The following is a 27820-nucleotide window of genomic DNA, read 5'->3' on the forward strand; positions in this document are numbered from 1 at the left end:
TTTCAAAGCGAAGATATGGCTCTCATAAAGAAATTCTAAGTGTGACGCGAATATGGTTATTGCAAGTCGGATGGTAATTTTTCAACGTTGTATAGAAAAACTGGTTCCACAATATGATAAAAAATCCTAATAAATATGAAAAAGTTTCAAGTTTCATATAGTATACAGGGCATACTATATTCAATATAATATATTGAATAAAAAAGCCTAAAAAAACATTAATCTTAACCATTTTTGAGATAATAATTATTTTTTGTTTTATATTAACATTATGATTGAATTATTATTGCTTTTCGATATTAATAAGAGATATTTCACACTTTCGTTTTTCTATTTTTATAAACGCTTAATCTTTTGAAAATTCTAGATTTTCATTTTATTTGACAAACATGCAAGATTTTGTTTCATTATGTCATTTATTGATAAAAAATTGACATATTTTTGTTATGAAGTATGTATGAAAATTGAATAAAGACATTCAAAAATTTATTATTTATTTAAATTATAAACTCTAAAAAGAAACTACTAGTAAATCAGTTATTAATAATTGATATTAAAAATAAACTAAGATTAAATTTTCAATCTATGCTAAAGTTTTTTTATTCTCAATATGCTTTATTCTTCAATACTTCATATGAATCTTTCAAAAAATTTTTTTTGAATACTCTAATAGAAAATGAGTACTCTAATAGGTATAAAAAAATAATAAAAAATAAATAATAAATAAAAACTTAGATTCTATTTTCAAATCAATAAAAAACTAAATTCAAATATGAATATTTTTTTTTAATATATATGTAGCATATATAATATATGTAGTAAATATGTAGTAAAATTATTTCATTATTCAAGCTAATAGATACAGAAAATCGTTTGGATAATAGAACATAAACCTTTCTTAGATAAATTATTCATATTTTGAGAAATAATAAAATAATAGACTTATTTTACAACGAAATTGAGGTAATGATAAACGTCTGTTTATATTATCGCAAATAGAGTAATAATAGTGTAGTAATAGATAATAAAATATATCAAATAATAAAATGTTCGATTAATAAAAAACTATATATGTTCGGATATTAGATAATGGATTATATCCAATGATAATGAAAATTCTATTATTTAGATTAGATTAGATTATAGAAATATAGATTGTATAATTTAAAAAAGATTTTATTATCTCTCTAGCAAAATTATTAAAAAATATTTTATTAACAACTTTTATTGCCTAAATATAACAAAATATATAAAAAATACTGTGATTAAATCAATTAAAAGTTTATCAATTATTTATATACAGAAAAAAAATTTTTTTTGTATTATTTTTTTTCTTTGTATTATAGCAAGATACGATCATATAGATCTTTAATGTAACAAAAATGAAATAGATACAGTTTAATTGAAATTACTTTATTCATTCATTCATCAAAATTGACTTTTATTTTTGTTCTTACATTGCAAAAATTTTTGGAATGAAAAATCGTTCAAAAAAAAAAAAAGGAAAAATAAACATATATTTAATTTTTTAATATAAAAGTTTTTTAATATAAAAATTTTATAGCAAAGAAATATTTAAATTATCATAACAATTTACTATAATATTGATAATATAATAATAAGAAATAGAATAAGATTGAGCATAAATTAAGATTTTTAATTAAGAGATAAATAATATATGAATATAAACTGAAATTATAATTATATCGAAATTATAATAATCGATTATTAAATTAATCTTCTAAATATAGTCAATCACAAAAATCTTTATATGTATATCATCTTGCAAAAAAGAATTTACCTAAAATCTTGATATTGATAAAAATTTATCTATATTCAGAGCAATGTATACAATAATTTTTTTTTTTTTGAAAAATTTCTTTGAATATGTAAAATCAACCTTCAAATTTTCATTATATTTTCATTTTTTGAATATAATTTTATTTTAGAATATATTTTATAATAGAATAATAAATTAAAATTTAATTTTTTTATTTTATAATTTAAAGTTTTCCTCGACTATAACTATACATATAAAGTTATATTTCAAAAAATAATAAAAATATTGATTTCAAAAAGAATTGATTTCACATTTGATAAGAAATGTTTTTTGATAAAAGGATTGTGATTGACTCAATACTTATCCACAACAACGGATTAAAAAATAAATAGATTAATAAAAATCAAAAATTTCTAATATCTATATACATGTCATATCTAAAGATGGCAAAAGACTAAAGAATAAAATGGTAAATATATAATTGAATAAATTGTATATATATAAAATTGTATATAAAATTGTTATTTAAGATTCTGAAAAAAATGGACTTAATACACAATTTAACGGAAAAAGATTTTGTAAATAAAATGAAAATAATTTAATAAACGTAAATAATAAAATTATAGAAATTCGATCAGCGGTGAATAGGTTATATAGGTTAGATTATATTCTGTCAAAAACAAACAATTATTTGAATATATTTTCAATTTTTAATTAAAAATATTTGATCATCGGAAAATGGATGAAAGAGAAAGAAATAAGAATGCTCTTTTTTTCACGTGACACGAGAAAAAAATAAGAAAAAAATAATCGGTCTGTAGAGTAACGTGACGAGATAATTGCAGGTAAATATATGCAAAAGGTATTTCATCGTACACGATTCTGGTCGAGAGAGCCAAACCTCTTCTTGCTAGCTCTGCCGCGAAAAACCATAAAATTAGAGGTCGAAAATTGCGGTGTACCGCAATGACGAAACTCTCCCACTTAACCAACTCGTACATACAAGGTGTTACAAATATTTAGAACAAGTTTCGAAATTCTAAATGGGATGAAAAATGTTGATACATACAAATATAAAGTTATCTAAATTAAATGCCATATTTTTAAATATAATTAAATAAAAATGAATATAATTAAATAAAACACAAATTACTATTATATTTCAATATGTATTAATTCAATATAATTATATTATTTTTTATTTTAATACTATTCTTTTATATTGATGTTTTTTTTATTCAAGGAGCGATAAAATACTATACAAAGTATTAATGAATATTCGTGAGACATTGGAAAATCGATATGTTGAATGAAATGAAATGAAGATAAAACGAATAAACAAAATGACGAAGATAGATATTTCACTTCATCATTATCACTGTCTTTTTCTTTCTGTTTCATATAACAAATTTAAATTGACCATATCTTAATAAATAAGCCTCAACCAACATTTTTGCATATCAACTTACTTGGTATACAAAATATAGACGATTTTTAGACTATCAAAAGTCTCAATTATATTATTATAATTATTCGTACAAATAGCTGGATAAATGGTAAAATATATCGTTATCATTTAAAAATCATTTAAAAATCATTTAAAAATCATAAATATATCATATATCATTTAGATAGATATATAAATGAGATGCTTCTTCAAAAGAGAATCTTCTTCTTGAATGGATGAAAAAATAAGATATTTTTTTGTTTTATAAATGGATTATATGAAACCACTGTTTCTCAATAATTTACATTTAATACAATCAAGATTTATATAATTTACGTACTAATCATATCTAATAATTGGAATACAAGTTATGTTATGTCATCAGAACACGATGATGGATTTTAACTCTCCATTCATACTAATTTTTGAAAAATCTGTAAGGAAACTGTAACCAATGATATCTTCTGAATGATAGAAGAAAGTTTTTAATTAAATTTGAAATTAGTGTTGCAAATAATAGACTTGTTTGCCAAAAGTCTTGTCAAGATAAGATGATGTTGAATGCCATTACTACCATTACGGACTATAAAAAAAGTTAAAGTTATTTTAAGTAATAATTTTATTTAAAGTGATAGAATAACATTTATTCGGTATAATTGATCTACATTTCATATAATCTTGGCAATTTATTTTTACAATTATTCAATATTTTGAAAAATAAATTATTAAAATAATTTAATGAAGTAACTTTATTCTCAACTATTAAAATTTTGTTTAGTCTTCGAAGATTGGAATATATCACGCATGGATTCAGGATTATATTACACTTTAGCCAGATTGAAGTGTTTTAAATATTTTTAATATACAAAAAGTTTTTAAAAAATATACAATTGCAAATGTCACATAAATATTATATTCAAAAACAGCATTATGCTTTGCAATTATCTTAGATCCTCCATTTTAAGTTTAATATAGGTTAACATGCGAGAATAATTGAGATTCTTGCGAGAATTTTTTCTTGAATACAGAGATCATAAACCTTGTGACTTACTGTTTATGAAAAAAATCACCATAACAATATATATTAATATTATAGTTTTATTTGTTCAAAATAATTGAACATTGTAATATAATTTGTTATATACATAAATAGTGCAAATGATTAATAATAGAATTCCATTTATATATCAAATATTCATATACTTATATGAACATTTGTTAATAAAAAAAACAAAGATAATAAACTAATGCATATATAATTCTAAAAAAAAAGAAACTGTATATATTAAATTTACTTACTTGAACAATTCTGGTTGTTCAAGTAACGAAAAGTTGAAAAAATAATCAATGCACTTTTATTATATCTATAATTAATTTTTACCCGATTATACGAATCAGTTATTTTTCTTGAGTTCATATAAATGAAGTTCTAATTAATAGTTTTGTAAATTTACATTAATAATTCAGAAATGATTCAAAAATAATAATACTATTAAATGAAATATAACTATTTTTATTATAAAAGGATTAAACGAAACAAATCGATTTTATGAAAAAATAATATCGTGTTCCATAATTATATTATAATATGTTAAAAAAAAATTTGAAATATCTTAAGTAGTTTGTGTTTTATTTCGATTTAAAGACACGAAATTCAATAACTTTTGGATAATCTTTCATATTTGCATCATATTTAATGTGAAGTGATAAAAAACCACATAAATATCTATATTAATAAAAATTCATTTGGCAATTGGACAAAATTCAATCTTTGAAAAATTTAACATTTTGATTATCAAATATCATGAATCAAAATTCATAATTCATAATCTAATCTATATTCAATCAAACTAATCGAAACAAAAGATTTTAAAATAATTCACAAGATCAAATTAGATTTAATCAATTAGAATTTGAAATATTTAAATATTTATTTAAGACAATACATATTATGTAAATAATTCGAGATAATTATATATTAACCCTTTATAATGTAATTTAAAAAATGAAATTTTTAGATATATATAAAAATTTTGGTATATAAAATAGGATATCTGTTTTGTCTAAATGTGAAATATTTTTTAAAGAAAAATATTATAAAAAAAATATTAAAAGAATGTTATGAAGAAAATATTAAAATATTTTATAATATAATTTCTTTATAAAAATAATAATGTTTTTCATATTTTTTTTTTTTAAATTTGAAAATTCGCTAATTACATAGCTTCTTGTTATATATGTTTAATCTCGATTTTCATAAAAAATAATTTAAAATTTTATTCTATGTTGCCCCGTTTGTTTATTTTCACATATAATCACTTATCAATAATTCATTCCAATCCGGAATTAAATAATTTCATTTATGTTGGAATAATTTTCAAACTTGATTTATGAAATGAAATAATTTTATTCTATATTTTTGATTTATTTTTATGTTTAATATATAAACATCTTTTTCAAAGTTGTGCCATCATTTGTGGGATATCCTGTATAGTAAACTTCCTTTAACCGAGCCTTATAGGGTTAGCTATATTCTCCGGTCGGATAAATGAATGACCGGTTAATCCGATAATATTATTCATAGGTTATAAATAAAATAAAAATACAATATATATATACATAAATACCTGCTCAAAAATTATAATATCTTCTTAATAAATTAAAGATTATTCTTAATAAAATGAAGATTATGCATTTTAAACTGCATATGCATATAGGTAATTTCGTTGGTATATTATTTTTAGTATACTTTACCTTATTAGTAAAGTATCATATATGTTTTAATTTTTAAACATATGAATTTCTTACTTACATATAAAATTTATAATATAATATTATCAATATTGTATATTATCATATAAAAAAATAATAATTGTTATAAGAAAATAATGATTTGTTTCAAATTTCCAAATTCAATTTCTGCACAAAGATTGTATGTAAAATTTTATTGCATAAAAAAAGCAATAACATATTTTATAAATATCTTATAAATTATCTTATAGATTTCAATGATCCTTGCAAAATCATATTTCAAAAATTATTATTTTTTATCCTTATTTTACTTTTTTATCAAAAATGTAATAATTTATTTTACTTTATTGCAAAATATATTTTTACCTCAAATACACATCATTTTCATCAAAACTTCAAAATACATCTATTATAATTTTCTATCACCCATGAATAATCTCTTCGTATTTTATGCATATTTTTTCTCTTGTATGTAATATTAAAGAAATTCCGCGATAAAATAAAAAATCATATATTTTCTAATTTCTTATATTCAAAATCCTCTTTTTTATGTTACTTTATTCGCGTTTTTTCGCTATGTACAGAATAAATAATTTTTATTATCATTCTGATCTAAATTATTAATTGATTACTAAAAATAATAATAATATAAAATATATAATATAATAATAATCATAATATATTATATATTATATATTATTAATAATAATCATAATCATAAATCAAATAATTATCATATAGAATAACCTAGTTTACAGAATTTTCAAAAAGTGCAATGACATATCAGACTAATTCAATGAAGATAAAGAAAAAATCCTTGATCATCACATTAACTTTTACCTTTTAATTGTAAGATGTTCTAAATATTTCATCTATAATTATTAATTAGTACATTTATAATCAATTGAATGATTATGAATTATTTGTATTATTTTATTATTATCATAAAACAAAATTTACAGAAAAAAATCTAATGTAATTTTTTAAAGAAGTATATTAACTAAAATAATTTCAATTTAGAGATCCAAAAATATTTCAAAAAATTAAAAAAATTACCTCATGATAACAAATTCTTTTGATTTTGAAAATAATATCACTTAATTTGTATACATTCAATTGTGTACATTTCATTTGTAAAGAACAATTGAATTTAAAATTTCTCACTCAATTGTTATTCCTTGATAAACAAAATTTTTTTCTTTAATCTTATCTTCAATCGAGAATTTATTTTGATATTTAATAAATAATAATATATATTCTAAAGATTTATAAGATATATATGAAATAAAATGTTTGAAATAAGAAATAAAATAAACGCAAAATTAAAAACAAACTATACTCATAATTATAAGCTTATTAAAGTAAATAAATAATTTACTCAAACTATAATCCAAAATTAAAAAAATAATATTTAAAAAAAAATATTGTTATTATAAATAAATTATTATTTACTTATAATTAAAATTGTAATTATTTCATGGTTAATAAATATTGAATTATTAATGATTTCCGATTGATTTATTGTAATTATTTCTTTTAATCATTATCAATGATTACCGATTTTTTAATAAATAATAATTATAATTAATATATTAATATGATCATAGTTTTATATATATATAATTTCTCTCAATTTCAAATGCGCAAAATAAAATATAATAAAATTTCGATTATCGGAACTAATAAAGAAACAAGTATATTCGAATAATAGAATTTTTGGATTGAGTGATATATAAACTGTACTTAATTTGACATATTTTGAATAATATAATTCATGAATTCTATATCTTTTTAGCCGCTAAATTATATAAATTTTTTTGATATAAATAATTTTTTAAATTTTTTAAAGTTGTATTATTTTTATATTTTAAACTATTTTTTTTTCCCCCTCGAGATTTACGAATATTTCAGAATAAGAAAATATATCATTTTCGTTAATGTATTCATTTCTGTGTTTTTAATTTACATTATTTACATTAATGTATTCAATTTAAAGTTTCATTTAAAGATAAAAATCAAAAGTGACTTGTGAAGCAGCCAAGATAATTTGAATTTCATTTTTAATTTTAGCATTTTCAACAATTTAGATTTAAATAATTAGATTTTATTAATGAGCAAATAGTTCTCTCACATTTTCTAAACTTTCAATAATACTAATATATAATAGCAATGGCCACCTTCACACTTGCGCGTCAAATGTCTTGCGAACGAACCACATAATATCAACCATAGAAACGATTATAAAGGTCTTAATCCTCACGCACAGTTGGTTCTTTTCATCTTCTCTTAAGTTATATTTTTTCATCGAAAATAATTATTAGAGAGAAAATTAAGCCCCGCAACACTTTCTAAAATCATATTTAGAATTGAGATCAAATCGCAGTTAAACATCAGAGAGATTGCATTTAATCGCTACAAAAATCAGTTAGATATGAAATATCGAAACCGCGAAATTCAATTATCAATTGCAAAACAATTACAGTCAATCATCTTGACTCAACTGACTCAAAACTCATAATATAAACAATTGTACAATGCTACAACCGTAAATAGTCTTTTGAGCGATAATATTCAATTGAAGCATCCCTTTATATGCAATAATCACATTATTTGGATTTTAGTTAAGCCATTATGGTTGTAAGCTTATACAATTAATTATATTGCGAACTTTTAATGAATTAATGATAATTAATTCTAACTGTTTGCAACTGATTAATTGAATTTTATCTGACTTCTAAGCTATGCTCTGATCTATACATCTATATCTGAATTTTAATTATGATCTGAACTTTATTTCAAATATAACTGATTTAAAATTCTTTCTGATTTGCAAATTTGTATCCAAATTTTAATTATTGATCTAATCTAAATTATCTAGACTGAATAATTGTAATTTTGAAAACTGTCACCAGTTTCTCTTCAATTCATATATTATTTTTAGTGAAAATATAAATTAAAAAGAACTTAATAATCGTGTTGAAGAATGGTTTCTAAGGATGGTCCATCGTAAGATCGTGAAGTGGCTATCATCCAAAATCTAAACTATTAAAAATGCTAGAGTTAAAGTTTTTGAAAATAAATAAATAAGTTTAAATAAATTTAAACTGACTTCATAAATCAGTTCTTGCTTTTCATTCTTAATATTTTGATGAATTGGGACGTTCTTTTGTTTCGTTATTTCTTTTATCAAATTTAAACCAGTTTATGACATCAGCTTTATCTAAATAACTTCAAAATTTTTCGATTAATAATATGATATTATTAGTCACAATCCAGTGGACAATTCTTAATTTTATATCGTTAATTATTGATTTTCCAATAGTCTATTTTTTGTTAAATTCATTGCATAATTCGCCATTTTTTATTTTCTTAATAATTTCACATTTTATTTATTATTAATTAATAGTATTATTCATTCCAATTCAACAAAATTATTATACTTTCGTAAACAATTCGAGTATAAATTCAAATGTAAATATTAAAATATAGAAAGATTTTGTTTTGATTGTTATTATAATTTTCATAAAAGAAAATAAATATAATAAATAAATAAATACTGTATGGATGATATAAGCAATATATTCGGAATAATAATAAAAACATTTAGATAATATAGAATTGGGATAATTCGATAATCGAGTAGAAGCACAAAACGTATATACGAATCGTAACAATGATCGTTTCAACTTTCTGACATCCGTGTAGGGAAATTAAATCATGCTCGGAGTAAACCTGATAAATCTCAACGGTCCAGTGAGGGGGATAATATTTTTCTCGATTTCTCAAAGCACTCTCCACTGTTCAACAGACCTATTCGATACATCGAATACCAAAGTCTTGATTCGTGGTGGTTCTTATCTTTGCCACGGTTCCATGGATACGTTTCGAACGTGTGTGAGGTTATAGGGAAAATTGTGATTCTTGGTGAAACTAGCGAAGGGTCCAGTAGATTCTCGTTATATGGAAACCTCGGAAACCTACACCACAGATACAGACAGTGGTACATACAGTAGCTTCAAAAAGTATTGGCACATCTTTACAGACGCGATAACATTTTTAAAATTGGATTTAATATGTTCAGTTGATTTGAAAAGTAAAAATAAAAGAATAATGTAGTTAAATGAAAAATGAAGTTTTAAAAGTTTTAAAAAAAATTGCAATTTGTCAAAATAAAAGATATAAAGATCGTTTTTTATCTGTCAGAGAGTTTGTAATGGAAATTTAGTTTAAAAAATAGATTCTAAAGATTTGTGTTAGTTTTATATATATATACAAAAAAGTATAATTCTCCGATTTCGATGAAAATAAAGATTTGGTAATCATTGTTTATTAAAAAGTTATTAATGTAATTTAATCTAAAAAACCAAATTTTGAATAAATTTTGACATCGATTAATTTATATTAATTCTAATTTCATTTCAAATCAAAATTAAATAAAAATTCATCTAATCGTTAATCAAATAAATGATTTGAATTAAATTTGGATTAGTTTTCTAAATCTGACAATTATTTATAATAAATTGTTTAATCTGATTTAAACTAAAGAAATATTTTTATTAATAATTTTTATAAATACAATTATCGTTATTAAAGTCTTTATAATATTACTCAGAGTAACGATCTTGACAATATTTTAACAATTTAAAAATGCAATATTATTTATTTCATCAGATTATTTATTTTGTAAATATATGCTGAAAATTTTATTGATGCAAAAATAAGTAAAAAGCATTGAAAATGTAAAAAGATTCTTTAGACTTTTGATCGAAACTCATAAAAAACAGTGATTTTCGTTTTCTTTAACTGTTTGTAACTATGATAACATTAATTTATTTTAACAAAATTTTTAGCATATATGTAATTGATATAAATTTACAAAATGTATTTTTTAAATTTTCATTAATAGAACAGATAAAAAAAGAAAAAAAATAATCTTTGCTATTTTTTTTTTTTTTTTTGCAATTCCAATCAGTAAGAGCCAAGATTTTTAAGATTTTTTTACGTGTAAACTATTCTAACTTCTCAAAATAATTCAATTCATTATGTCTAATCTAAAGAAAAATTATCGTGTTTTAGAGAATATGCCAATTTTTGGAGCTACTGTATATGTATATGTATACAGTGCAAGTCATTCGCATTGATCGACCCTGGAATCGGTTTCTTCGATTACATTGAAACATTCGAAGAAAAAGTGTATATCTGGTATCGTTAGCTACATTCAATAGGGGAATAGCAAACCCTTTGAAAGAAATTGGAATTGGATTGAATGGAAAGATGTTTGAATTTTTTGTTCACTTTATTAAATACATGATTTTATTTATTCAAATACAGTAAACCTTTGAATTTTAAACACAATTTCAAACACATGTTTTGAAAAATGAAAAATTTTGTTCAAAATTTAATAAATCTTCAAGTTTAATCTTTAGTTTTGAATTAAATTTTTTCATTTGAAATAATGTTGAACAAATTGAATTAATTGAATTTCAGATTCTTAAAATTTATATAATACAAAATATATGTATATATTAGGAAGTTATGATTTATTAACATTACTATCATTTAATTTTTATTTTGAAAGATACCAGTCTAATTATTTGTTTTTATTTATTAAAAAAATTATTATTTTAAAAATTTTTCTAAAATGTTTCGTTACATTGTCATTATCATCTTAAACAAATTGATATTCTTGTTTAAAACTGTGATATTGAAATGTCATTTTCTATGAATTTAAATCAATAATCCAACAATTCATTAATGTTTGTAGAGGAGATGCTTCCACATGACGGCATCTGCGGATTCTTTGTTCGATTTTCGAATTTTTTATTCGAATTTTAAATTATTCAAATATCAAATCATTTGAAATTTGAGGATTGATTTTAATAAAATAATCAATTTTAAAATAATCAATTTACATAGATATTATTATAATTATAATTATAATAAGTAATTTAACAAGAAATTTATGCACTACAGAAATAGTATATAAAATAGATAAAATTTTTTTATTACAAAATTACAATAAATCTGTTTAATAATTATATAATATCTTAATAATCTGATTAATAATTATTTTAATATTCTCCTCATATTTAACTAATTATTATATATTATGTTTCAATCATTTTTTCACATTAATCACGATTTATGATTAAATATGATATCATACGACACCGTATATCATGTGATTTCAATTGAGAATCCTACAGCAAGAGAAATATAAATCCATTTTTGACAGTTCTTTAATTATTACGTGTAATATACTACGTAAAAAATTTTCTGCATCGTTCGATGCATGTTTGATGCAAATCCAATAAAATGACTGATTTATTGCAGATACTTGCAGATTTATTACAGACTGCCGCTATTACTGTTTTATGTCAAACAGGAAACGATTGCATCATACAGTATTTATTCGTTATAAGCTCTCAATATTTATTCGTTATAAACCTGGAATAGATCGTGATCATATATATCTGTAAGAAAATTTATTAAACACATTTAAAAATTATTAAGTCATCATAGTTCAATTAGTTCAAATGGTATGATTCTCTAATGAAAATTAAAATAGTAATTATTTTAAAAAAGTGATTAATAGAAAAGTGATAAAATAGAAAAAAAGAAATTCAAAATTTCTCAATACATTATTTTTGAATGTAGAAAATTATTTAATATATTTTAAAAAAATATTCGATTCATTCTTTAAAATCTATAGATTTCTTCGGTCTTTGTCGTTCGTTTTTACAATCGAAATTTCAAAATAAAATTTTCAGTGTATATATATAAACATAATTAACATAAATCTATAAAAAAGTATTGTTTAATTTTTTATTACAAATTTAAATGAAAAAAAAATGATCTTTAATATCTTCGTGATTTTAACTAAAATTGCAATTTTTCTAAAATTTTTTTTACATATCATCTAATAAATTAATTCTTCTAACATTTAATAAATTCTAATTATTATAATTATAAAAATTTTTTTATAATTATCTAGTAAAATAATTCTTCAAATATTTTTAAAAAATTTAATCATTTAAAAAAAATTAATTATCTCTGAATAAATTATTTATGCTAATAAAACAAATATATATATACAATAAATGGGAGTACAATATTTTATATAATCATATATTTAATATATACAATACAATATTTAGTATTATATTATCTACAAGTCTATTAATAGTCCATTCATCTATTATATATTCAATAATAGGGCACTATATTGGAAAACTAAACAACTGGCATACAGTAACTTATTTCTCATTTTTTTCAAAACACAGTAATTAGTTTATGAACTTTTTTATTATTTTAATTAATATTTGGAATTTTTAAAACAATTGTATAATGTATAAAATAATTTTTTATTGATAGAAAAAATAAAATATAATATGTGTATCTAAAAAGAAAAAAAAAGAAAGAATACTGATTCTATTTAATAAAAACAGGAAGAAAAATTTGACTTAATGGATATAGTAACTAATAATCTAATTCTAATTATTAAATTAATAATTCTATTTCTATTTTAACGAATTTTTATAATTTGGAACTGCTTGCATCAAAATATTAAAATGATGATTTATATTGGCAATGAGCAATAATATGATTTAAATACTAAAACATTGTTTTAATCAAACATGAAAAAATATAAATTTGAAATTTTTTGCAGTCATTAAAAAATAATAATATTTTATGTCCATATTGCATAAAATACTAATAAAGACGATTCAATAATACTAATAAAATCTGAATTAAATCATTCATACTTCACTCAATGTATATTAAACAATGCAAAGCATTTTCTTACATATATTACATGATATAATATAAAATTTATCAAAAATAAATTTGTCTTTTTCTTGATGTAAAGTTTTTCAATTGTTATAATTAATAAATAATTGCATGAAATATTCAACACAGGTAAATAATATTCAACATGATTCATAAGAAAATAAAAGCTTGTAAGTATAAAGTAACATACGCGAAAAAAAGATACCATTTGTTTGAAAGTCAAGTCAGCACAGATAAGTATTAATAATAATAAACAAACAACATTTGTACATAAGTACAAATAGCTCCTAATATCTATTTACCATTTTCGTACGAAGTATGTACTATTTATAAAAATACAAAAAAATTTCGTGAAACAACATAAGAGTAATGAGAGCACTTTTCCTTTATTTAAAGATAAGATGATTTTATTTGTAAATATAATACTTCTGGCCAATATAGTTAACATTTATTTGTTGTATGTGAATGTATTTTAGAAATTAGATGTCTAATTTTTCATAAAGATTTTATATCAGTCCAAAATAATATTTATTCACATTCGGTAAAAATTTATATTTATAAGGCAAGAAACGATTATTTTTTACTTTATTCTGTCACTCGATAAATTTTGTCTGGTATGATTCAATTAATTTTTCTATTATTATACCAAATTTTTAAAAAATAGTAAATAAGTACTGATATATAAATGTATTCAAATGTGGAAGAGCTTCTAAAAATAATAAAATAAAATTAAAGTCATGTTCATAACATCATTTCATTTTTTAAAAATTTTTGAAACAAATGGCAATGCTTTAGAATTAATCTATACGTTTCCAATATTTAAAAATAATTACATATAAAATCACATAGCAACTATATTAATTAATAAATAAAATTATTAACCCCAAAAATCTTATTTATTACCATTATCTATTACCATTATCATGTTTCCATTTTATTTAATCCCCGCCTACATCAATGCCAAAAATAATTATGAATAGATCTATATCCTCGATTGCTTGATATGTATATATATGTCATCAGACATGACTGTTTTATATATTCGCGAAATATTTCGTGAAATAAATCGATATTTAAACAAAATTGTATACAACAAATATAACTGCAAATATACTAAAAATAAGAGAGTATTTCATTCCGATAAAATTAAAAATTTATAAAGTTAGAAGATTACGTGCAAACTGGTAAACGTCTATACCGATAAAATACGCTGTAAGATGAAAAAAAAAAAAGAAACCAACAACACACGGTGTTCCCAAGCGGTCACCCATCCAAGTACTAACCGTGCCCGACGTAGCTTGACTTTGGTGATCGAACGAGAACCAGTAGTTCCTACGTGGTATGGTCGTTGGCTCGAGAAAAATTAGTTCTCTTCTTCAAATACGTGTTATAAATACGATTTAAACGATAATGGATAAATCTTCTAACAATCAAACGTACCAAGTAAAATAATATCACTTGATGCATCTACGTTTTTTATGTAGCTCGTAAAATTTAAAACATAGGCGAAAATACAATAAGATATTGATTATTAACGGTGAAATCATTAGAATTAATCAAAATTCACCAGATAATCGAGAGCTGAACAAGAATAACTAGAAACCTTTTAGTGCATTTCTACAATCAATATTTACGCTTCTGATATTTATAATTGATTATTTATGTTTAAATTTGAAATATACCGTAACACAACAACTAACCTCAAAATACCTATTCATTACCATCTTCGTTTCCTCCTTTCTCAAACACTCAATGCTCGTTATGAAATAGTCGAATAGATTTCTATTCTCGATGACACAAGTATATCGTCATGCATGATAATACGTGCAGCAAGTAATGAAATAAATTTGTTTTTTAATAATATCGATATAAAGAAATCAACTGGAAATGCTTTATTAAAAACAAGAAAGTATAAAGATAAAATTAAAAATTTATAAAGTTAGAAAATTATGTGCAAATTGGTAAACGTCTATACATACCGATAAAATACGTTGTAAGGTGAAAAAAAAAAAAGAAACCAACAACACACGGTGTTCCCAAGCGGTCACCCATCCAAGTACTAACCGTGCCCGACGTAGCTTGACTTTGGTGATCGAACGAGAACCAGTAGTTCCTACGTGGTATGGTCGTTGGCTCGAGAAGCATTAGTTCTTTTCTTTAAATGCGTGTTATAAATATGATTTGAATACGATAAAATTAGAAATTTGTAAAGTTAAAAAAATATGTGCAAATTGATATTGATGTCCACACATACGGATAAAATACGTCCTAAGATAAAAAAAAAAAACCAACAACACACGGTGTTCCCAAGCGGTCACCCATTCAAGTACTAACCGTGCCCGACGTAGCTTGACTTTGGTGATCGAACGAGAACCAGTAGTTCCTACGTGGTATGGTCGTTGGCTCGAGAAAAATTAGTTCTCTTCTTCAAATACGTGTTATAAATATGATTTGAATACGATAAAATTAGAAATTTGTAAAGTTAAAAAATTATGTGCAAATTGATATTGATGTCCACACATACGGATAAAATACGTCCTAAGATAAAAAAAAAAAACCAACAACACACGGTGTTCCCAAGCGGTCACCCATCCAAGTACTAACCGTGCCCGACGTAGCTTGACTTTGGTGATCGAACGAGAACCAGTAGTTCCTACGTGGTATGGTCGTTGGCTCGAGAAAAATTAGTTCTCTTCTTCAAATACGTGTTATAAATATGATTTGAATACGATAAAATTAGAAATTTGTAAAGTTAAAAAATTATGTGCAAATTGATATTGATGTCCACACATACGGATAAAATACGTCGTAAGATAAAAAAAAAAAAACCAACAACACACGGTGTTCCCAAGCGGTCACCCATCCAAGTACTAACCGTGCCCGACGTAGCTTGACTTTGGTGATCGAACGAGAACCAGTAGTTCCTACGTGGTATGGTCGTTGGCTCGAGAAAAATTAGTTCTCTTCTTCAAATACGTGTTATAAATATGATTTGAATACGATAAAATTAGAAATTTGTAAAGTTAAAAAATTATGTGCAAATTGATATTGATGTCCACACATACGGATAAAATACGTCGTAAGATAAAAAAAAAAAAACCAACAACACACGGTGTTCCCAAGCGGTCACCCATCCAAGTACTAACCGTGCCCGACGTAGCTTGACTTTGGTGATCGAACGAGAACCAGTAGTTCCTACGTGGTATGGTCGTTGGCTCGAGAAAAATTAGTTCTCTTCTTCAAATATGTGTTATAAATATGATTTGAATACGATAAAATTAGAAATTTGTAAAGTTAAAAAATTATGTGCAAATTGATATTGATGTCCACACATACGGATAAAATACGTCGTAAGATAAAAAAAAAAAACCAACAACACACGGTGTTCCCAAGCGGTCACCCATCCAAGTACTAACCGTGCCCGACGTAGCTTGACTTTGGTGATCGAACGAGAACCAGTAGTTCCTACGTGGTATGGTCGTTGGCTCGAGAAAAATTAGTTCTCTTCTTCAAATATGTGTTATAAATATGATTTGAATACGATAAAATTAGAAATTTGTAAAGTTAAAAAATTATGTGCAAATTGATATTGATGTCCACACATACGGATAAAATACGTCGTAAGATAAAAAAAAAAAACCAACAACACACGGTGTTCCCAAGCGGTCACCCATCCAAGTACTAACCGTGCCCGACGTAGCTTGACTTTGGTGATCGAACGAGAACCAGTAGTTCCTACGTGGTATGGTCGTTGGCTCGAGAAAAATTAGTTCTCTTCTTCAAATACGTGTTATAAATATGATTTGAATACGATAAAATTAGAAATTTGTAAAGTTAAAAAATTATGTGCAAATTGATATTGATGTCCACACATACGGATAAAATACGTCGTAAGATAAAAAAAAAAAAACCAACAACACACGGTGTTCCCAAGCGGTCACCCATCCAAGTACTAACCGTGCCCGACGTAGCTTGACTTTGGTGATCGAACGAGAACCAGTAGTTCCTACGTGGTATGGTCGTTGGCTCGAGATATATTAGTTCTCTTCTTTAAATATGTGTTATAAATATGATTTGAAAACTATAATGGGTAGATCTACGAACAATCAAACGTACCGAATAAAATAATATCACTCGTTGCATGCATTTATGTTTCTTACGTAGCTTGTAAAATTTAAAACATAAGCGAAAATACAAATTGGTAAATATCGATTATTATCGACGAAATCATTGGAATGAATCGAAACTCACCAGATAATCGAGAGCTGAGCAAGAATAACTAGAATCTTTTAGTGCATTTCTACAATCAATATTTACGTTTCTGATATTTATAATTGATTGTTTGATAATGATCAAATTTGAACTCAATCGTAACATAGTTACTAACCTCAAAATTCCTGCTCTCGTAGCTTAATTTCGGTGATCGAACGAGTAGTTCCTATGATTGATTGCTCGAGAAATATTAATTCTTTTTTTGACATGCGTGTTATAAATATGATTTGACAACGTTAAAGGTAATGGGAAAATCTATAAATAATCAGTCGGATACTCCAATTTAAATGAAACTATTTAATTATGTATGTATTATAACACGTAATTTTTTTTACGACGTTCTAAAATTGATATGCATAATTTTGTTATCTTATCCGATCTAAATTATTTGGATTGAATCCAAAGTATCAATGGCCAAAAATAAGTGTCATAGAAACGTATGGTTTTTTTCTTTTTTGTAGAAATTGTATCATTGATTTACATATCATTTCTCTTTCTTTTTTTACCTATAATTAAATTTAGTGTATAGTAAATATATGTCTTTGCACTCGAATGATGTGTCTTAGGCAATACATGGTTTGATGCGATAATTCGAAAAATGAATTTCCAGGTATCGTTTGTATTGATACGGCAATTGAAACGGTGACAATATTTATATTTGATTTTTTTAGAATATTGCTTCATGAATCAATTCCTAAGTTTTTTATAATCTTAGGAAATGTAGAATAATATGCTATTAAATGATTAGATTTTCTTATTTGATCGTAATCGCGGATTGAACTATATCTTCGGCATTAGTCCGAGTTTGATAGTTATAGCAATAGGAATATTATTTTCAACTTTATAAATTTTTGAGTTTTGTAAGTATGGAATGTAGTAATGAAATTAGTTCAAGTGAGATGAGTTTGATTTTTCGTTATTGCATTTTGTTATTGAACGAAATTACTTCTATTTATTAAAAAAATTGATGATAGAGGGAAAGAATGTAATGGTGAAAATAGAAATATAATAAAAGGAGGAAAAATAAGAATAATAAACAGTGAACGTGAGATCATGTTATGTTAACAGAATTTAAAAGTTTACTTTCAATAAAGGAAGAAAGATGAAGGACATCAAACGACATTTTACTGTGACATTTACCCTGGTAAACGAAAGATGCATCTTAATGATTGTTTTATAAATATTACACAAAACAATATAGAGTTTAATATTCAACAAATTTTCTTTTTTTATATGTAAAAATACATAAAATATTAAAATATAAAAGTTTTATAAGTTTATTTGTGTGAAATCATTTTAAATTTTCTGTAAGAAATTCATCGAACATGCGGAAAATCGTTTTGAGTTGTTAATTCGGCCGAGCGAAAAAGGCTCGAGCACAAAGGGTACGCTATATGGTAAGCTATAATGATTGTTTAACAAATATCAATCTCAAAACGTGGTGGAGAAACATCTAATTGAAAAATAATTTATTCTTGATATAAGTGTTCCCACTATAACGATAATAAGATTAGTAAAAGTATATTATATATTAAATTCATTTGAGAGTTTATTATTAATGAATAATTGCATTGAAATTGAAAATTGTTGAAGTCATCGCAACATTATTTTTTAATGAAAAATAATTTTCTTAAGAATTTTATTTTCAAATATATCTTTAGTAGTGTGTTAGAAATAAAAAAAGTAGTCGAAACTGTCGATATCTAAAATTTTTGATGATCAACATCGCGAATTAATGATATTTCCATGTATAAAAATATTTTTAAATTGCTTACGTTTATCTTAAAAAATTAATGAATAAACTTTTAAATTTCATATAATATATTTTCTTCTTATATTTTCTATAGATATGTTTATAAATTTATTTCGAATTTAACCAACTTTTAATATTATACTTTCAATACAATCAAATGTTTTATAGTTAAATTTATATAGAGTATAGTTAAATTTGTTTACGATATTCAATAATTAATAAAAATAATATTTAAAAAAAAATATGTAACATATGTAACAACTTATTTATGTTGTTTATGTAAAATATGCGAAATATATATAATATGAAAAATATATATTTGCATAAAAATTTGTATATATCTATATAATTATTTCGAAAATTAGAACTAATTATTTTTCAATCTCTGTTGTTACTCTTGTACGAAAATGATATCGAAGAAAAATTTTAAATAAAAGAAAATTATACCGATCAAAGTTAATTTTTATTTTTCCATCAGATATTAATATTTTATTTGAAAATGTAAATATAAGAATTCTATATAGCATGTTTACTTAAAAATAAAAATATTCTTAAAAATATTTGATCGCAAATAGTTATATTTATATTTCAGAATCATTGCTCGAAATTAATATATTAGTCGAAGTTATTATTTGAATACAAAACGATTTTAAAGTATAAGAAATATTCTTATATTGAAAACTATTCACTATGAAAGCTCGGGCAATTGAAATTATGAACTTAATTATAATTTATCAGTATCAGTATAAAAAAACTAATATATTTTTATATATTAATAAAAATTTATGTATTTTGTATTCATACATTAATTATTTAATATGTTACAAATAATTTCAACTACTAAATCTTTCCAATTATATTATATTTAGATAAATCACAATAATTATTGAAGATTAATATACGAATCATCTATAAATTAAAATAAATAATATTTATTCTTATCAATGCATATCTAATATATATACAGTAAGCAGTAAAATTTAACTAATAGAAATTTTTTTTATAAAAAATAAAGACAATATGTATTATATATATTAAATTACAACAATTTTACTGAAAGAAATCTGTGTAAATTTTATAGCATTCTATTTAATTTGTTATATTGATATTCAACTTAATTTTATTTTTAAATATGTTTGTATTTGTTATATTCAGAACTGCTAGAGAAAATCGAATTTATATTAATCAATAACAGTTTTATGAAAGTCATTAAAGATCATGCTAATACTTGTAGCTAATACTTGTGTTATAATGAAATCATAATGAAAGTTGTTCAACATGTAATAATTTTCTTTTAATTTCTTGATTCGTGAATTATTTTAACTTTATGTAGAAAATACTTAATGTTACAGTCCATTATGCAAAGAATTAGAAAAAAATATTGTAACGATATTCCTGAAGACTCGATTGAATGTTCTCATCATAAAATAAGAAAAGTTTCATACGTTTCATACGTCATATAATTCAGATATAGTAAAATCTGCTAAATGCAAGGAAATTAATAAAAATTATAAGAATTTATTGCAGTTGGATCATATGACGAGATCTTAAAAAAATGGATTTTAAGATATATAATAGAAAATAGAAAAAGAAAAAAAAACCTGTAATTTACTAAAGAATTCTTTTGCCAAAAAATATATATATTGAACAGTAGATAATTGGAAAGACTTTATATTATGATCAAATGAATCCAAAATTGATAGAATTTTGTTCGATGGACGTGAGTCTGAATTCATAAATCATCATATAAAAATGACATTTGAAGAAAACAATAAAATTTGATGGTGGATCTGTTATGCTCTATGAAGATGTTTCATAATATATGATGTAAATTGTATTAATGAAAAAATGAATCAATATATGTTTATACAAATTTTAAATGCAAGAAAAAATGATGAGATGCATTACGAGAAACGATAGAGAACATGCCAATTGACAAAATAAATATCTAATACTAAGTATTCTAATAAGGATTTAAAAATAAATGGCAAAAAATGTGCAATGTTAATTGCAATCATTTCAAACATTGGATTGATTAGCCTAAAATTTAGACTTGAATCCAATTAAAAATTTATAGGCAATATTGAAAAAACGATTACGAGACGAACATGATATGCCATTATATAATCTTGATGAATTATGGAGAACAATAAAAGAATAGTGGTATACGATCTTTTCGGAATTATGCAATGTAGTTAAATCTACTTAAAAATATGCCAAGACGAATTGGAATTCTTTTCAATGTTAATAAATTATGCAAAATATTAAATTTACTTAAATTTATTACATTTCATTTATTTTTAGTAACAGTGCAAAATTGAGTTGCCAACATAATTGTGTAATTAGAAAACTGTATACAAAATACAAAATAAGAAATATAAAATTTTCATATGTTTGTTATACTAAAAAAAATTCTACAAACATATATATAGTATTACAAATTTCTTTCTTTTTCTATGCTGATATGTAAATAAATTATCATTTTTTACAAAAAGCACTTGTATTTTGTTTCTTATTGATATATATATGCTTGGAACTCTATTGTTTATTTTATTATTTTAGATTACAATGTTATATTTTAGATGTATTTAGATTATTTTTAAGATATTTATTACATATATCAATTTCAAGGTTAAAAATAATATTTTACAACGAGTTCAGACAATGTAGTTATTTAGTTAATTCAATCGAATAACCGAAACTAACAATAAAATTTCATATTTTCATCGAAAATTTAACTTTTTATATGTATCGATATTTTAAACTGTTATAATTTCGTAAAAAAAATCATACAATTTAATTAATTTTAAATTTCTAAAACATAAATATTATGAAATAAAATAAAAACAAAATTAAAACCATACTCGCGATGATTTTATAATTAAAATAAATATATATAATATATTTTGTTTAATAATTATTTAATAATTAATATTTTATAATTAAATATTAATAATTTTTTTTATAATGTATCATTTATAATATAAATTATTACTATATCCTAATTTTAGTGTTGGATGATTTAGTGTTTAATTTTCATGTGATAAACTTTGGATTCATGGTATATTTTTTAAAGTTCGATAGAATATATTCAAAGTTAAAAAAAAATCTTATTTTGTGATTTTTGAAAAATCATTTTAAAAGAAAACTTTCAATCTTCAAATCTAACATTAGTAATATTGATAAAAAAATTTTTTTCATCTTCATTTAAATATATAAAATTTTCAATAAAAAAAAAAATCTCTTTCTTTTCCTTGTTACATGATGTATAAATTTCATAGAAAAAAAAAAAAAAAAATTATGGAAGGAAATTCTGAAAGTAGATTTTAAAATGAAAATAAGTGAGCCAGGATTATTGTAGAATTTTTTTTCACAAAATTATAATAGTTTAAATGTCAGCAATTTTTAGCAATGATTTAAATGTCTAATGATGATGGATAGGTATACATATACACAAATAATCTTAACTTTTAAATTACTATTGATTTGAAAATGAAGATATTCATCAGAATAATTGAAAAACTAGCCTATAAAATTTATAACACCATCAAGTTTAGATTTATTTAATAATATTTGTTTATCTTTTAGTAACCAGAGGCAATTAATCTACCTTTCAAAATTTAATTCATTTGGAACGAAGAATGATGACATAATAGCAGCAATTAATAATTAGGTAAATTAATTCTTACGATTGATAAGCGAGCAAATGTTTAGAACACATGAATTCAATTGATGAAATAATCACATAATTGTCATATGTTTCGAAAAACAAAGTTATTCTATTAAAATAAAACAAATACTTGAACCATTATTTACTATTAAAAGATTATGCGTATGTAATTTTCAAAACTAGTATGTATTTTTACTTATATTTAATATCTATTTACATTTACTTATTTTTATGAATATCACAACAACATTCAAAATATCATACGTGATCTCGAAAAAAAGTCTGCAGAATCCTATCTCGATTCTCGAATAAATCATTCCTGTATAATACAAATAATAAAAATTGTTATTATTCAACAAATAAAAATTGCGAATAATAAAAACAATACAAGATACAAGACATCTCGTCACTAACATCATATCTACGACATAACATGAAACCGAGATCTTCTTTTATAGCGAAAAGATGAAAAATTGACGATTAAAAATTCTATCAATGCAAAGGATACGGACAATGTCGTATTTTCATAATACAATCGGAATCGTCGTTAACGAAGAAAGATCTTTCTTTATAATGAGGAGGTAAATGAAGGGGATGGAAAATCGTGGCATGAAAGGGATTTTGAAAGTTGTACGAATTAAAGAAATGAAGCGATGCCGGCTGACTGATGGTAGACAAAGGGAATGCAATTATGAACTTTATTTTATGCCTTCGCAATACGGTGGTGCGCTTCGCAATTAACCCTTTGCGTTCATGGGATAACAGGAATAAAAGTTTACCGTCGACGGATATTTCATACGGAGAACTTTTCGTTGCGAAATTATTAGAAAATGCAAAAAACTTCTTGCTATCCGTGTTTTGTTGTAGAAATCGTAGACTAATTGCGCTTTTCATATCTATCCTGTGATAGAATAAAAGAATGGCTGCATACTTTGTAATTAGATGTTAACGATGATATAAAATATGACATATATATATATATATATATATATATATATATAGTAGATAATAGTAGTATATAGTAGTAGAGTTCATAAATATACGGACATTTAGATTGTACTTGAAATTTATCAAAGAGTAAAAATCAAAATGTAAAAGAATGAATGAGAAATTGATGATTGAAATAAAAAATTAAAAATTATCTGCTAATCTACTTGTATTGATTTCATGTTTGTAATTTTCAAAACAATTTTTTAAGTTTATTAAAATAGTTTATGAAATTTAAACATCTTGAAAATGTAGAACTTATAAGTCAATAAAACTTTATAAGATTTAATAATTATGAATATTAATTTTACTATTATAAAGAGAGTGGCTGAATAATATATCAAACAAATAGGATGCAATTATGAAAAGTTTAAAAAAAAAAAATAATAATAGAATAAAATATTTTTATTCAAAACTTTTTATCCAAAAAAATTATTAATTAATTTTCGATTAGATATGAATGAATTATGATAAAAGGATATTTTAAACGTGAAAATAAGTAAAAATGATAGAATAAAATTTTTTAAATTGTTTAAATCTTCATTGATTTTTTAAAAAATCAAGATTGAACATATATTAGTCAAATTATAACGATTTCTAAAATTCGCATTTTCAAAAATTAATTTTTAACATTTTTTGTTTATTTTAAACATAATTTTTAAATATTGTTTTTATTATTAAATTCCTATTAATAATTTATTCGTATGTAAACTGAGAATTATCCAATTTTATTTGTAAAAAGTTAAAAAATTTTTAAATTCGATTTTTTTAAAAATGAAATTTTGGATAATTTTATTCTACTTTTTTTTTCTTATTTTTTTTTTTATATTTGAATTATTTGTTAGCTAAATATATTGTTCGGTCGCATTCTATATATTAATTTTTAACTTCTTTAATTTTTTTTAATTAATTTTTTAGCTATTACATATTAATTTTAAAAATTAATTTTATTTTTTTATATTATTCTATTATTCTATTATAATATATTATATAAAAAGGAAATTATATTATACAAAAGAATCATTATAAATTCTTTGTTCGTAATTTTATAATTAAAATACGTCTTATCTTATACTCTGTCCGGATACTTGTAAATCATGATTATGAGAAATTATTCACATTTTTATAGCTAATTGCCGATTATATAGGATAATAATTTATGTGAATTACTTTTGGAAAATCAACTACTACTTCTAGAAACCAAAATAAAACAAAAATTAATACACATTACATTAATTAATTTTCGATTAATTAAGTGTAATACAGAAATGTCGGTTGATACTTTCTTATTAAATTATAAGAAATCGAAGTTTATATTAGATAAAGCGAGATGAAAGTAAGATAACTCTATTTTCATCACATTGCTGTCGACATTCTAGTAGAACACTAGAATCTTTGCTACTAATGAAGGAAATAGTAAAAATGAGAAACAATAAGCTTGAATGAGATAGAAAGAACATCAGCGTTAGCTAAGTCTTGGTTGTCGAGAATCGTATGATAGAAATAACTTTATTTTTTTAATAGTAGACGTAAAAACGTGTCTACTATTGATTTAATTTTTAGAATCGATTCTCCTAAAACGTTCCACGAATATGTTATTTGTATCTAATAGAAAAAATTGTTAAAAATGAATCCTTAACAATATATTTCACTATAATTTCATTGAAGTCGGTGAAGAGGAAATTTTTCAATAAGTTATCTTCAAAAATAATTGTAAAATTATTTATATTATTTATATATTATGTAATTAAAATATGTAAAATTGTTATAGTAAAATTATAATAATATATTTTTAATTTAGTATTTGGATCAATGGTGATTAAGTATATGGAGTATCAAAATTTATCATATAAAGGATATTTTAGGTTATTTTATCGATGGATATCATAATGGATAATGGATCATATATCGTAATAGATATTTATTTAAAATATTATATTCTTTTAAAATGATATTATATATTTAGTATCTATTATTGTAACTGATCATTAATAATAATAATAAATATAATTTTAGTATTTAATAAACTGAGATTACAAAGGAGATGATCTACTTATGCATCTAATATGCAGAAAAATATTAAATAAAAAGATTGAATTCAAAAAAATTATTAAATGTATAGTGATTTAATTTATATCTAAATATATATAATTATGAATACATTTATGTAAATATATAAATAAATATAAAAATATAAATCATTATATTACAGTTTTAATTTAATTATCAAATCGAAAACTAGTCATTTTTTACTCATATTAGAGTTGTAAATATTAAATTTTATTTATATCGTTAAAAGAATATGAAATGGTTTAAAAATATTCCTGGTTTAAAAATTTGACTGAACGAAGATTAATTAGTTACAAAAATGATCTATACTTATGAATACATAGACACTCATTGACAAGTTTAATGATATGGATAAATTTTCCATTGACTCTGTGATTTCATTGATGATATTCTTCTAAATATTAAATTTTTGACTTTTTTTTTTATTCAAAAATTAAAAATTACAGATATTTTCATTTAATATTGCCATGTTATTTCAAATCTATTCTACATGTTTACATCATTTATTCAATTAATTATGACAATTTTAATATATTCGTTACCATTAAGAAAACATGTTGTATACTTATTTTACTATTTATATTATAATTTTATAAATAAACTATCAATACATTCGCTCTTATCAACAATGATGGTAAACCGCAAATGTTGCAAATAGTGTAATATTAAATTACGCTTGTTGCTATTATTAAATGTGTTACTATCCATCGATAGTACTTCAACAGTAATAATAAAACAGTGTCGAAAAACATCGATATTTCTTTCTAGTTAAAAGTGTGTATTGCTATTTTTGATCTTTATCAATGTACTGTTGAAGCATTATCGACGGATGGTACACGAGACATCATATTAATCGACAATGTTTCGACAGTAAAAACAAATGTATTAAAATATAATACGCTTTTTACAATTAAAAAATTAGAAATCGATCAGTTCAAGAGTCTAGATATCTTTCGTCCTATTTTGAGATAGGATTAGATTAGAAAATGCATTTCGATCGACAAACCTTTTATCATGTCTTCGTCGTCGATGATTTTCAATGAATTCTCGTTCAATTATCGCCGATCAAGAAACGCTTACAATTCGATTCGGTTACTTTCCAATGAAAGTTTCGCCTCGACAAGGCCACTTTGTAACCACTATTTCGAACGCTCGAAATTGCGAATTTGCCTAGCCTGATTGGGAGAAAGTGGTTAATTTTGTTGAAGAGCCGATACTTGCAACAAGTTGTAATAACAAAATGAGTAATTCGGATCAAATCGTGCTTTTCTTTCAGCTTAAGAACTTGTTTTTCTACTT

The 27820-nt window shown here is 22.8% G+C and overlaps 9 non-coding genes across 9 annotated transcripts; all 9 read right to left on the bottom strand.

Moving 5' to 3' along the window:
• Positions 1-15003: 15003 nt before the first annotated feature.
• Positions 15004-15122, bottom strand: LOC147658722 (5S ribosomal RNA). The gene has a single exon (XR_015293277.1). It is a non-coding gene; the product is annotated as a 5S ribosomal RNA (ribosomal RNA).
• A 662-nt stretch (positions 15123-15784) lies between these two features.
• Positions 15785-15903, bottom strand: LOC147658723 (5S ribosomal RNA). The gene has a single exon (XR_015293279.1). It is a non-coding gene; the product is annotated as a 5S ribosomal RNA (ribosomal RNA).
• A 151-nt stretch (positions 15904-16054) lies between these two features.
• On the bottom strand, positions 16055-16173 carry LOC147658724 (5S ribosomal RNA). Its single transcript, XR_015293289.1, has one exon. It is a non-coding gene; the product is annotated as a 5S ribosomal RNA (ribosomal RNA).
• Positions 16174-16324: 151 nt separating this feature from the next.
• LOC147658725 (5S ribosomal RNA) lies at positions 16325-16443 on the bottom strand. The gene has a single exon (XR_015293280.1). It is a non-coding gene; the product is annotated as a 5S ribosomal RNA (ribosomal RNA).
• Positions 16444-16595: 152 nt separating this feature from the next.
• LOC147658726 (5S ribosomal RNA) lies at positions 16596-16714 on the bottom strand. The gene has a single exon (XR_015293282.1). It is a non-coding gene; the product is annotated as a 5S ribosomal RNA (ribosomal RNA).
• A 152-nt stretch (positions 16715-16866) lies between these two features.
• On the bottom strand, positions 16867-16985 carry LOC147658727 (5S ribosomal RNA). Its single transcript, XR_015293283.1, has one exon. It is a non-coding gene; the product is annotated as a 5S ribosomal RNA (ribosomal RNA).
• Positions 16986-17136: 151 nt separating this feature from the next.
• On the bottom strand, positions 17137-17255 carry LOC147658728 (5S ribosomal RNA). Its single transcript, XR_015293286.1, has one exon. It is a non-coding gene; the product is annotated as a 5S ribosomal RNA (ribosomal RNA).
• A 151-nt stretch (positions 17256-17406) lies between these two features.
• On the bottom strand, positions 17407-17525 carry LOC147658729 (5S ribosomal RNA). The gene has a single exon (XR_015293287.1). It is a non-coding gene; the product is annotated as a 5S ribosomal RNA (ribosomal RNA).
• A 152-nt stretch (positions 17526-17677) lies between these two features.
• LOC147658730 (5S ribosomal RNA) lies at positions 17678-17796 on the bottom strand. The gene has a single exon (XR_015293288.1). It is a non-coding gene; the product is annotated as a 5S ribosomal RNA (ribosomal RNA).
• Positions 17797-27820: the final 10024 nt, after the last annotated feature.

This window comes from Apis florea, unplaced genomic scaffold (genome assembly GCF_048593485.1).
Source record: "Apis florea isolate Af1SG1 unplaced genomic scaffold, ASM4859348v1 contig_1789_pilon, whole genome shotgun sequence".
NCBI lineage: Eukaryota > Metazoa > Arthropoda > Insecta > Hymenoptera > Apidae > Apis > Apis florea.